At 40.2% G+C, this 13,638-nt stretch overlaps 1 protein-coding gene across 1 annotated transcript in view; it reads right to left on the reverse strand.

Moving 5' to 3' along the window:
- Positions 1-13,638, reverse strand: part of MAST2 (microtubule associated serine/threonine kinase 2) — a 212,218-nt gene that overhangs the window by 160,156 nt on the left and 38,424 nt on the right.

Below are 13,638 nucleotides of genomic sequence, written 5' to 3' on the forward strand. Positions count from 1 at the left end.
AGCAGCTACAGCTCCAATTTGACCCCTAGCCTGGAACCTCCATATGCCATGGGTGCAGCCCTAAAAAGACAAAAAAGACCGAAAAAAAAAGAACTTGAATCTTTCATTGTGGTTTACAGCTGCACAACTGCATCAATGCTGATGTATAATTATACACACATCCCTTTTAAAAAATCTGCTAATATCTGTCACCCCCAAGCTGGTCTAGAGGCCACAAGGATAAGAACCACGTCTATTTTTTTCACCCCTGTACGTTCCACACCTTCCATATAAGCTAGAAAGAAGTACTAAATAAATATTTTGTAAAGCGTACCAAATGCATAGGAGAAAGGGGAGTCAATTCTTATCACTAAGAGAAATTATATGATTTGTTTCAGTACAAACCTTCCTACTCACAATTAATTCTCCAGGCATTTTCTTTGAAACCACAGTGGCACACACCTTTTTATCAAATTTACTGCTACTAGTCTACCGAAAAATCATATTCACAGACAACATACATATAAAGCAACTAATTTGTTGAAAAGACTGGTCGTTTTCTTCTTTAAAAATAGCAATAAAAAAAGCAGCCAAAAAAATAGCAATATAAAATATCCATCAGTCAATCACACTGCTTTAAAAAAAAGCAAAAAGCTTAACCTCTTAATCACAGTGAGTGACACATAATGGAAAGTTACTGACAGTGCAAAGGCTCAATGGCAGTTCCTCTCCCTCCCCTGCAGCATCTTTTGCTCCACACTGTTCACCACACATCTCTCTTTGTCTTGAAAGCCTGGGATCGGGCTAAGAACACTCTCTCTCAGTCTTCTCTGTGCACGCAGCACCTGGCACAGTAACTGGCACAGAGGAATCAAAAAGCTTTACCAAATTCGGAAAGACAGGTTCTCTATCCTAAAGGCAATCTCATCTAACAGAAGAGTGATTCTCCCAAAGGTGCGTCTGTTTTTTAATCCTTGGATGCTCTTCTCAAGGGGACTCATCCACATTCTTAGCTTCAAATACCATTTTCATACCGATGATTCTCTGACTCTAGCACAAACTTCCTGAGCTCTAAAAATAATCGCTTCTGGCCAACCATATGTACAGCACATACATCCCCTCTATTAGATGGGGGACCTGCCCTGGCTCCCATAATCTTGTTTTCTGATTAATGAACTCACTCTGTGAGCGCTATCTCTGTAATTTTTTTAAGGATAATCATCAGGAGTTCCTGTCGTGGCCCAGTGGTTAACGAATCCAACTAGGAACCATGAGGTTGCGGGTTCGATCCCTGGCCTTGCTCAGTGGGTTGAGGATCCGACGTTGCCGGGAGCTGAGGTGTAGGTCACAGATGCGGCTCGGATCCTGCCTTGCTGTGGCTGTGGTGTAGGCCAACAGCTACATCTCTGATCCGACCCCTAGCCTGGGAACCTCCAAATGCCACGGGAAGCGGCCCTAGAAAAGGCAAAAAGACAAGGAAAAAAAAAGAATCATTATCATCAGAGGCTTCTAAGCATAGAATAACTATTAGATTTCTAGTTCCAGAAAAAAACTTGAAACATTTAAATAAGCCAATTCAGAAAAGGAGTCAGAATAAGGGTAAATAAAGTGGGAAAAAGATGAAAGGAACGGCTGATAAGGAAAGCAAGACAAGTACACGGAGAGCAAAGAATATTAGCAGATGCAAAGACCCTCATTCAGTCAAAACACACTCTCTAAGCACCTGACTTACCTCCCTCCCTCTCCCTACTACCCCTAAGCCATCAACTACTCTCCCACCTTGTTATCTGCAGATAATCTTTTGACTCTGGCAGTCACCTCTACACAAGACTCCCTCTACCCCATTTCTCTTCAGTGCCCTCAGAAAAATTCTCAACCATTTTATTCATCCTCAGTGGCTCCCCGCTACCTAAAAATGAGGTCCTGATGCCTCCCTTAACACCTGAACTCCTTTGCTCTTTAGTCCAATCGACCCGACCTACTGTTCGCAGCCTTACCTAGCATGGCACGCCTTCCCTTAAGTTCCACAATCCCTGCTCCAGCCAAAATGAACCACTTGCTCTTTCTGGAATTTTGGACAACCATACCTTTACTTTATGGTCGCTACTCCAGAAAGCTCTTCTCCCTGCCCAAAGCTTTTTTTTTAATTGAAGTATTGTTGACTTACAATTTTGTATTAATTTCTGCTTTACAGCAAAGTAATTCAGTTATATTCACTCCTTGTTTTTTTTGGGTTTTTTTTGTTTGTTTGTTTTGTTTTTTAGGGCCACACCCACAGAATATGGAAGTTCCCAGGCTAGGGGTTGAATCAGAGCTACAGCTACGGGCCTACACCACAGCTACAGCAACACCAGATCCAGGAGCCACATCTGCGACCTAGGCCACAGCTCACAGCAACGCCAGATCTTTAACCCACTGAGCAAGGGCAGGGACCGAACCCTCAACCTCATGGTTCCTAGTCGGATTCGTTAACCACTGTGCCACGACGGGAACTCCCTATTCGCTCTTTTTTACCATTCTTCTCGGTTATTGTTTATCACAGGGCGCTGAACAGAGTTCTCTGTGCTACACAGTAGGATCTTGCTGATTATCCCTCCATGTACCCCAGCTTAGATCTGCAAACCCCAACCTCCCGCTCCATCTCTCCCCTAAATCCCTCCCCCTTGACAACCACAAGTTTGTTCTCTATGTGAGTTTGTTGCTGTTCTATAGACAGGTTCATCTGCGTCACATTTTAGATTCCACATATACGTGATATCATGATATCTGCCTTTCTCTGATTTACTTGACTTTGTACGATAATCTCTAGCTGCATTCATGTTGCTGAGAATGGCATTCTTTTGTTCTTTTTTATGGCTGAGTATTATTCCATTCTATATATGTAACCACATCTTCTTTGTCCATTCATCTATGGATGAATTTAGGCTGTTTCCCTGTCTTGGCTATTGTGAATAGGGCTATGAATATAAGTGTGCATATATGCATGCATCTTTTTGAATTACAGTTTTGTCCAGACATATGCATGCCCAAGAGTGGGACTGCTGGATCTTATGGTAACTGCAGTCTTAGTTTTCTGAGGAACCTCCATACTGTTCTCCACAGTGGCTGTGACATTACCACCAACAGTGCAGGAGGGTTCCCTTTTCACCACATCAGTTCTAGCATTTGTTACTGTAGACTTTTTAATGACGGCTATTCTGACCAGTGTGAGGCAGTACCTCACTGTAGTTTTGATTTGCATTTCTCTTATAATTAGTGATGTTGAGCATTTTTTCATATTCCCATTTGTATTTCTTCCTTGGAAAAATGCCTAATTATGTCTTCTGACCATTTTTTAATTGGATTGTTTGGGTTTTTTATTGTCAAGTTGTATGAACTCTACATATATTTTGGAGGTTAAACCCTCGTCAGCTGCATCACTTGCAGATATTTCCTCCCATTCTGTAGGTTGTCTTGTTGTTTTGTTGATGGTTTCTTTTGCTGTACAAAAGCCTGTAAGTTTGATTAGGTATCATTTGCTTATTTTTGTTTTTATTTCCATTGCCCTGGAAGACTGACCTAAGAAAACATTGGTACAATTTATGTCAGAGAAATAATCTCTGCCATATAATCAGAGATTATATAATCTCTTCTAGGAGTTCTATGGTGTCTTATGTTTAAGTCTTTAAGCCATTCTTAGTTTATTTTTGTGCATGGTGAGAGGGTATGTTCTAACTTCAGTGATTTACATGTGATGGTCCAACTTTCCAAACATCATTTGCTAAAGGGACTGTCTTTTCTCTACTGTATATTCTTGTCTCCTTTGTCAAAGATTAATTGACCATAGGTATCTGGGTTCTATTCTGTTCCATTAATCCATATGTCTGTTTTTGTGCTGATACCACACTATTTTGATTACTGCAGCTTTGTAGTACTACTGTCTCAAGTCTGGGAGAGTTCTGCCTCCTGCTTTATTCTTTTTCCAGGGTTGGTTGCTTTGGCAATCCTGAGTGTGTACAAGTGACAGTTCACAGTAATTTTAGGATTATTTGGTGCCCAAAGCTTTCTATGTCGAAATCTTACTTATCCTTCTAGGTCTAGCTTAAACCTTACCTCTTCCAAGATGTGTTCGTTCATTCCCTAGCAAAGTTATGTACTGCGTCATAGACAACTCATAACATCTTTTGATCATTCCTAATCATCCTTTAAAGTCCAGCTCAAGCATTATCATTATTAAGCTTTTAATTCCCATCCACATCCAAAACTGATCACTACTTCTTGTGTCCAAACTATGCCTCACAGTTTTCAATAATAACAATTATATAGCAATAATGCCTGACAACAAGGAATAATTCCTGAGAGCAAGAACAATGTCTTATTTTCTTCAGCAGTCACCCCAAATCCTGATACCACATGGGCACTAGAAACACGTTTGCTGGATGAATAAAAATCCAGACTATATGTAGATACAGTATTTCTCAATACTGACCTAAACTGATGAGATTTAGGAAGGAACCCTAAAAGCCCACAGGTACCATGACCCTAGTTTAAAAGCAAATCGAAAATGACCCTCAAAATTATACTCATACACACGTTACCTTCTTTCATAGCTCTCTGCCTAGAGAATGGGAACTAACGTTGGTCACCTTGCCTCTAACTTTACAACATTCTACAGAGCAAGATTATCTCCCAGGTTCTGCAACAGATAAATACATGCCTCTATGTAATAAGCAGCGTAGGCTGAAACTGATAAATTAGTTTCTTTCTTTCTTTCTTTCTTTTTTTTCTGTGATCTTGGGGCCACACCCACAGCAAAAGGAAGTTCCTAGGCTAGAGGTCAAACCAGAGCTGCAGCTGCTGGCCTACACCACACCACAGCAACATGGGATCCAAGCTGCATCTGAGACCTACACCACAGCTCACAGCAACTCCAGATCCTTAACCCATTGAGCGAGGCCAGGGATTGAACCCGCATCCTCATGGATAATTTGCCTAACTCTGGGCAAATTAGTTTCATATAGATCACAAAACCAACTGGACCACCACACGTTCAGTTTAACCTATCAGTGCTTGCATTATTATTAAGATGCCTATCACATAAGCATTTCATACGTTAAATACTCATGGAATATTTTAAGTCATAATTCTTCCTACAGTTCTCCCTCATATAACACAGTGATAAATCATGACACTGCATGCATGCACACACACACACACACACACACACACACACACGCATGGGCTCCAAAAGGTGTCATTTCATGTGGTACAAAACAATTTTACAAGTATGGGGATATAAGACAGGCATTCCAGGACAGTTTCTTTTCTTTAAACTACCTAAGTAAACTGTTAAATGTATTTAAAAGTAGAAAATATCAATCAGGAAACACTAGGCAAACAAAGAAACAACAGAAGAAGGTTATATGAAGCTTGGGAGAAGTACAGGAAAAAAAGAAACAGAGGCAGCTTAAGAACTGTGAGTCTTGTTCTTCTTTTTGATCACCCACAGCTCCTAGCACTTTAACACAACAGCCACATATATAACCTTAATTGAATAAAAATAATGAAAGCGAGATATGCTACAAGGAAGTAACAGATCAAAAAATAGGGCCCAGCCCTTTCAATCTGTTCTATGTGCCATAAGAAACAGAAGGACATGGCAGAAGCAATGTCATCCTCAGGGTAAAAGGCAAATAATGCCAGCTCTGGGGCAAACAATGGCAGAGGAAAGAATAACTCAGTCTCAGGTGTTATAAAATGACCTAAAGTTAATTACACATAAAACAACTTTCAACCCTGCCCATTAATGTAAATCTGGGGAGCTACATGTGGCCAATTCCGCAAGCCCTTCAAAGGCTACCTTTGTCAGGGACCCCCAAGGTCATCTTCAGGTTCAGCAATTCTCCAGGATGACTCACAAGACTCTGCATGTACTTGTACTCGTGACCGAAATTTATTACAGCAAAAGGAAACAAAACAAAAAGAGCAAAGGGAAAAGGTTTATAGCAAAGTCCAGGAGAAACCACAGGCAAGTTTTCAAGAGTTCACTCTCAATGGTTGGTCACAAAGTACACATTCAATTACTCCAACAAGAAATTTCGACACGCATGAAATTCTGTCTACCAGTGAAGCCCGTCGGATTCAGTGCTGAAACTTTTTACTGGAGCTGGTTACACAGGCACAGTCTGGCTACCACGTACCAAAACTCCGGGCTTCCAGGAAAGCAGGTATTCACATTGCACAGTCCAGACACAGTCATTTGCTCTTATCATTTAAGGAAAATTTTATCGGTATAGGAAACAGTTATCATTCAAGTTTCTAGATGCTAACCAAGGGCCAATCTTACACGCAGGCCTTTTTATGGACAGCCGTCTCGGGCTCTGCTAACTCTTTTATGCACACTACTCTCTTAGCATTCCTCTCTTCCAAGGCTACTGGTCTGCACCTGCTGGAACCAGTCCTTTATTCTAGATATTCTATAGATTACAAAAGACATTGCAAAAAATGCAGAATAACAACTCACTTGGACGCTTAAAAGGGAAAAAAAGAGCTAAGTCACACACCATAAGCAGATAATTATTTGGATAATTCTTAGAAAAACACCTCACATTCACCTAACATTCATTAACTCAACTACTCCATACAAACAGCAAATATTATGTTAGATGGCTGTTATAGGAGGCAGAGAATTGGGGAAATTTCTGTAAGAAACAAGCTTTGCTATCAAGAAGCATATAATCTAGCAATGGGTGGGATCCTCTACCAAGATTCCCAGTAAATACTTATAAAAGTCACCTCTATGAGAAAAAAGACATGTTCATGGAGAGAAGGGCTTTGAAAGCACTATTCATAACCCTTACAGTAGAAGTTCTTCAGGATTTTAGAGACTAAGTGTTAAAAGGACAAGAATATGAGAATACTCAAAACCAAGTCACTGTGCAAATGTTTACAGAGAATCCGCGACATGCTAAGCACTGTGCTATGCTCTGCAATCCTTAAACTCTTTACAAATTGTCATGGAAGATATGATTAAAATGTTTAAGAACTCCAGACAAAATTCAGCTCCAAATTTGCTCAAGCAAAATACGTAGCCCATTCTTTTGCTTCTCTCTTAAGGATGCTCTTGAGAACAAGCAACTAGGCTGCAATACACTGTTCAATCTCATGAAAATCTCCCAAGTTTCATTTTAAAGTCTCTTATGAAACACTGTTTTCAGACCTTTGAAAAGACACTAGGTGCCATCAGAAACATGTTACTCTTGTCAAAAAGAAGAAACCAAGAGTGGAAAGGACAGCAGTCTCAAGTTAATAGGTAGTGAATGCCCTTTTTAATCCTATAATTCTTACCACATTGAACACTTCACTATTTTATACTATTTGCCCTTTTTCACATTTAAGTTGGTCACATGTCCCTACATTCCTTTTCCTTTTCTGTACTTTCTTGCATGGTGACTTCATCCACAGCTTCCAAAAGCTGAGCTCCTTTACCCCAGATATCTACCTAGCTCTTAAAAGGATATCTAACAAGTAGATATCCACACATAAAAGAAGGAAATTGGGCCCCCCTATTTCATACCACTTACAAAACCTAACTCAAAATGAATCAGTTAAGTAAATATAAGAGCTAAAACCATAAAACTCACAGGAGAAAGCATAGGGGTAAATCATGACCCAGGGTATGGCAATGTACTCTTAGATATAAAACCAAAAGCTCAAGGATCAAAAGGAAAAAAAATTAGACTTCATCAAATTTTTTAAATTTTATGCATCAAAGACATTATTAAGCAAGTGAAAAGACAAATACAAAGTGGGCAGTTCCTGTCATGGCTCAGCAGAAATGAATCTGACTAGCATCCATGAGGACGCGGGTTCGATCCCTGTCCTTGCTCAGTGGGTTAAGGATCCAGTGTTGCCGTGAGCTGTGCTGTAGGCCAGCAGCTACAGCTCCGATTCAACCCCTAGCCTGGGAACCTCCACATGCTGCAGGTGCAGCCTTAAAAAGACCAAAAAACCAAAAACAAATCTGTCACTATGTTATTTTACATGGATTGCCTCATTTTATCCTAGTAACTCTCTGAGGAAGCCCCTATAATTATCTTGATTATAAAGATGAGAGTTAAAGAGGTTCAGTGACTTCCCTAGGCTTATATGTTTACTAAGCAGAAGGATGAGAACATGGCACACAGGTCTATAGCCTGAGCTGGGATTTACTTCTTTTATAAAGTAGAAGGCATCCATAATCATTTCATTCAAATATATTTTCTTGAGTAAGAATGAAAAAAATAGAAATTAATACATAGGCCCATAGTAGTTTGCAAATACCAGTTATCATGATTTCTGTATTTCCATCTCCAAAGAAGGCAGTGATATTTTTTTAACTCCAAGGAAACAACAAAACCTATTTATATCTCTTAACAGTTCAACAATGTTGCATGGCACTCATCATTCCACTCCCTTGTAAACACACTCCAATTTGTCCCTATCCCATTAAAAGTAAGTACTCAGGGAGTTCCCATTGTGGCTTGGGGGTTAAGAATACAACACAGACTCCTTGAGGATGCAGGTTCAATCCCTGGCCTCGCTCAGTGGGTTAAGGATCCGGCTTTGCTGCATGCTATAGCACAGGTCACAGATGCAGCTTGGATCCTGCGTGGCTGAGGCTGTAGCTTGGATCCTGCATTGCTGTAGCTACAGCTCTGATTCAACCACTAGGCCAGGAACTTCCATATGCTGCAGGTTTGGCCTCAATAAATAAATAAATAAATAAATAAGTTATTCGAGAAAAGATTTTTCTTTTTGATAAAGTCAAATATATTCCCTCTTATGGCCTATGCTTTTTGTGTTCTAAGAAATGTTTGCCTCACTCAAAAATCACAAAGATTTTCTCCTGTTTTCCTTCACATGTTTTATGACCTTAGCTTTTATCAATTATCTGTGAGTAAAAATACATTTCCTGCCATATCAGTTAAACAGAGTATGTTGCAGCCATCAAGCTGCATGCATTACACTAAAGCTGTCTACAACAGTGAGTCCTGAAGGAACTCAGGAAGGAAACAGGATGCCCACCAGCCAGCAATCGGCCTCAGCCACTCCCAGTCATGCCATGCACCCTAAGGAGACTCAGGATGAGAAAGCAGAGGATACTGGCCCCAGACAGCTGAGGTGCATATCAAAGAAACGATTCCATGAGCAAGACTTTTGCATCTTTCCATACACAGAAAAGCACTAAATTCCTTGAGGTATCTAGTTTTCTTTCATTAACAGCAACCTTTTGGAGTTCCCACTACTACCCGGTCTTTGAAGTAAAAACTCCTATACATCCTGGCTCCTCCTACCTCTTAGCAGTGTCTCAGACACATGTGAGGGGCTGCACCCTGGGCTTAAGTCCCCAGTTTTGCTCCCAAATAAAACATATTCTCAATTTTTAGGTTGTGCTCTTTTTTCAGTTGCCATACTCATTTCAAGTTAATTTTTGCATAAAGCAAGGGGTAAGGATCAAATTTCTTTTTTTTTTCCCATGTAAACTGTTCTTGCACCATTTGCTGAAATAACGCTTTTTCCCATTAAATTATCTTGATATGTTTATCTACGCCTGAACTTTCTGTCCTGTTCCAGTGCTCTTTTGTTCATCTTTACACCAATATTACAATGTCTTGATTACTATACCTTTAGAGAAACTCACAAAATCAGGTGGGGGGTTTCCTCCAACTCTGATCTTCGCTTTCAATACTGCTTTGGTTATGGAGCTCCTGTCATGGCTCAGCAGAAACGAATCTGAGCCACATGCAGGAGGACACAGGTTTGATCCCTAGCCTCACTCAGTGAGTTAAGGATCCAGCGTGGCTGTGAGCTGTGGTGAAGGTTGCAGACCCAGACTCAGATCTGGCTTTACTGTGGGGCTGTGGCATAGGCCAGTGGCCACAGCTCCAACTGGACCCCTAGCCTGGGAACCTCCATATGCCACAGGTGCGGCCCTAAAACAAATAAATAATTTTTTTTTAATTGCTTTGGTCATTCTAGGCCCTTTTTACATTTCAATATAAATTTGAAATCATCTTGTCACTTTCTGAAAAAGACTGCTTGGGTTTTGACTGGGATTAAACCGAATCAATAGATCAATGGGAGAATTTACATCTTAATGATACTGAGTAGTCCAATTCATGAACATCTTACATCATTCCATTCATTCAGGTCTCTTTTAATTTACTTACTTATTTTTTTTTTTTTTTTTTGGTCTTTTTTGACATTTCTTGGGTCGCTCCCACAGCACATGGAAGTTCCCAGGCTAAGTGTCGAATTGGAGGCGTAGCCACCAGCCTACACCACAGCCACAGCAACGCCGGATCTGAGCCACATCTGCGACCCGCACCACAGCTCACGGCAACACCAGATCCTTAACTCACTGAGCAAGGCTAGGGATCGAACCCGCAGCCTCATGGTTCCTAGTTGGATTCGTTTTTTTTTTGTTTGTTTGTTTGTTTGTTTGTCTTTTTTGCTATTTCTTGGGCCGCTCCCGCGGCATATGGAGGTTCCCAGGCTAGGGGTTTAATCGGAGCTGTAGCTGCCAGCCTATGCCAGAGCCACAGCAACTCGGGATCTGAGCCGCGTCTGCAACCTACACCACAGCTCATGGCAACGCCGGATCGTTAACCCACTGAGCAAGGGCAGGGACCGAACCCGCAACCTCATGGTTCCTAGTCGGATTCGTTAACCACTGAGCTACGACGGGAACTCCAGGTCTTCTTTAATTTCTCTCAGTAATATTTTGTAGTTTAAAATGTATTGGTCTTGCAAATAATTTTTAAATTTTATCTTCAATTATTTCAAGTTTGAGAACAATTATAAATAATAACAACTTTTCAATTTCAATTTAATTGTTAGTATAGAGACATACGTTGATTTCTGCATATTTTTGTATTTAGGTTTTTATATAAAAAACTGCTAAGAAAACAAAAACATGAGCCACACACAGATAGGGAGAAATATTTAGAAAGCATGTATCCAGGGAGTTCCCATTATGGCTCAGTGGAAACAAACTTGACTAGTATCTATGAAGATGCAAGTTCGATCCCTGGCCTTGCTGTGAGCTGTGGTGTAGCAGTTGCATCTCCAATTCAACCCCTAGCCTGGTAATATGCAAATGCAGCCCTAAAAAAAAAAGGCCAAAAAAAAAAAAATGTATTGCATATACAAAGAACTCTTTAAGACTCAAAAATAAGACAGATCAGAGTTCCCATCATGGCGCAGCAGAAACTAATCCAACTAGGAACCATCAGGTTGCAGGTTTGATCCCTGGCCTTGCTCAGTGGGTTAAGGATCTGGAGTTGCCATGAGCTGTGGTGTAGGACGCAGACACAGCTCGGATCTGGCTTTGCTGTGGCTATGTCGTAGGCCCACAGCAACAGCTCCGATTGGACCCCTGGCCTGGGAACCTCCATATGCCATGGGTGCGGCCCTCAAAAAAAAAAAAAAAGAAAAAAGACCAAAAAAGAAATAAAAAATAAGACAGATCAAAAAATTTCTTAAGAACAGAAGATTTGAACAGGTAATTCATCATAGAATACACACACACACACTGCAAAAAAGCGCATAAAAAACGCAATTCGACCTCATTCATCATCAGGAGCATGCAAATTAAAACCACAATAAGATATCCCTATACACCCAACAGAATGGAGAAAATTAAAACCATAATATCTAATACTAACAAGGATGTGGCACAACTGCTGGTAGAAATGCAAAAACGCCAGTTTCTCATTTAGATAAACATCCATTTACCATACATCCCAGCAGTCTCATTCCTAGGTATTTATCCGGCAGAAAGGAAAGCACTGTCCCACACAAATACTCGTACATGAACTTTCACAGCAACTTTCTCCGTAACAGGCAAAAACTAGAACAATCCCCATGGCCATTAACTGCTGAGCAGATAGTCCAATAGACACAGGCCATAGAACACTTCTGGCAATAAAAAAGAACTACCCATACTCAAAACAATGTGGATGAATGTCAAAACCTTTACGCCAAGTGAAATAAGTCAAACACAAAAGATTACATTCTGTGTGATTCCATTTAAGTGAAACTCTGGAAAAGACAAAAATCACAGGGACAGAAAGCTGGTCTGTGGTTGCCAAGGGCTGGGACTTGGCAAGGGGGCGGGGGATGGCGGGGACAGACTGCAAAGGGGCACAAGGGAACTAAATTAGGGTGACAGAAATTTCCATACCATGATTTCCTACATCTATATGATTGTGGTGGTGGTGATACAACTGTACACATCTGTGAAAAGTCATCAAACTGCACACTTAAAATGGGTGAGCTTTATTCTATGAAAGTTAAACCTCAATAAAACTAATTAAGAGATAGATACAAATATACCCAACTTTCACAGTAGAAAATGCAAAGCTACAGCTGCAGACAGGTAAGACTGAAAGGGGAAGTTGCTGAGTCTGAAAACTTTAACAGAAGTAGGCAAGTTTGTAGACTTTTGATGATGGCCATTCTGGCTGGTGTAAGGTGGTACCTCATTTCTCTAATCGTGAGTGATGTTGAACATCTTTTCATGTGTTTTTTGGGGCCATCTGTATGTCTTCTTTGGAGAACTGTCTGTTTAGATCTTCTGCCCATTTTTTGATGGGGTTGTTTGTTTTTTTTGGTATGGAGCTGCAGAGGGTGTTTATAAATTTTGGAGATTAATCCCTTGTCAGTCAATTCACTTGCAAAGATTTTCTCCCATTCTGTGGGTTGTCTTTTCATTTTGTTTAGGGTTTCCTTTGCTGTGCAAACACTTTTAAATTTGATTAGGTCCCATTTGTTTATTTTTGTTTTTATTGTCAATACTCTAAGAGGTGGATCTGAGAAGATGTTGCTGTCATTTATGTCAGAGAGTGTTTGGCCTATGTTTTTCTCTAAGAGTTTTATAGTGTCTGGTCTTATATCTATGTCTTTAATCCATTTGGAGTTTATTTTTGTGTATGGTGTTAGGGAGTGTTCTAATTTCATTCTTTTCCATGTGGCTATCCAGTTTTCCTAGAACCACTTATTGAACAAGCTGTCCTTTCTCCATTGTATATCCTTGCCTCCTTTGTCATAGATTAGTTGGCTGTAGGTGCATGGGTTTAATTCTGGGCTTTGTATCCTGTTCCACTGATCTATATTTCTGTCTTTGTGCCAGTACCATACGGTTGTGATGATTGTTGATTTGTAGTGTAGTCTGAAGTCCAGGAGCCTGATTCCTCCAGCTCCATTTTTCTTTTTCAGGATGTCTTTGGCTATTCTGCGTCTTTTGTGCTTCCAAACTTTAAAATATTTTGTTCTAGTTCTGTGAAAAATGTCCTTGGTACTTTGATAGGGATTGCACTGAATCTGTAGATTGCCTTAGGTAGTATAGTCATTTTGATAATATTAACTCTTCCAATCCATGAGCATGGTATATCTTTCCATCTATTTGTGAAGGTTTACTCCTCAGTATTTTATTCTTTCGGATGTGATGGTAAACAGGATTGCTTCCCTAATTTCTCTTTCTGCTCTTTCATTGTTAGTGTATAGAAATGCTGTCGGTTTCTGTGTATTCATTTTGTATCATTTGACTTTGCCAAATTCCTGGATGAGCTCTAACAGTTTTCTGGTAGGGTCTTTAGGGTTCTCTAGGTATAGTATCATGTCATCTGCAAATAGTGA

Source organism: Sus scrofa, chromosome 6, assembly GCF_054392235.1.
Source record: "Sus scrofa isolate SSC_HxYL_T2T_F1_AM1 chromosome 6, Sscrofa_HxYL_maternal_Yorkshire_Landrace_v2.0, whole genome shotgun sequence".
Taxonomy (NCBI): domain Eukaryota; kingdom Metazoa; phylum Chordata; class Mammalia; order Artiodactyla; family Suidae; genus Sus; species Sus scrofa.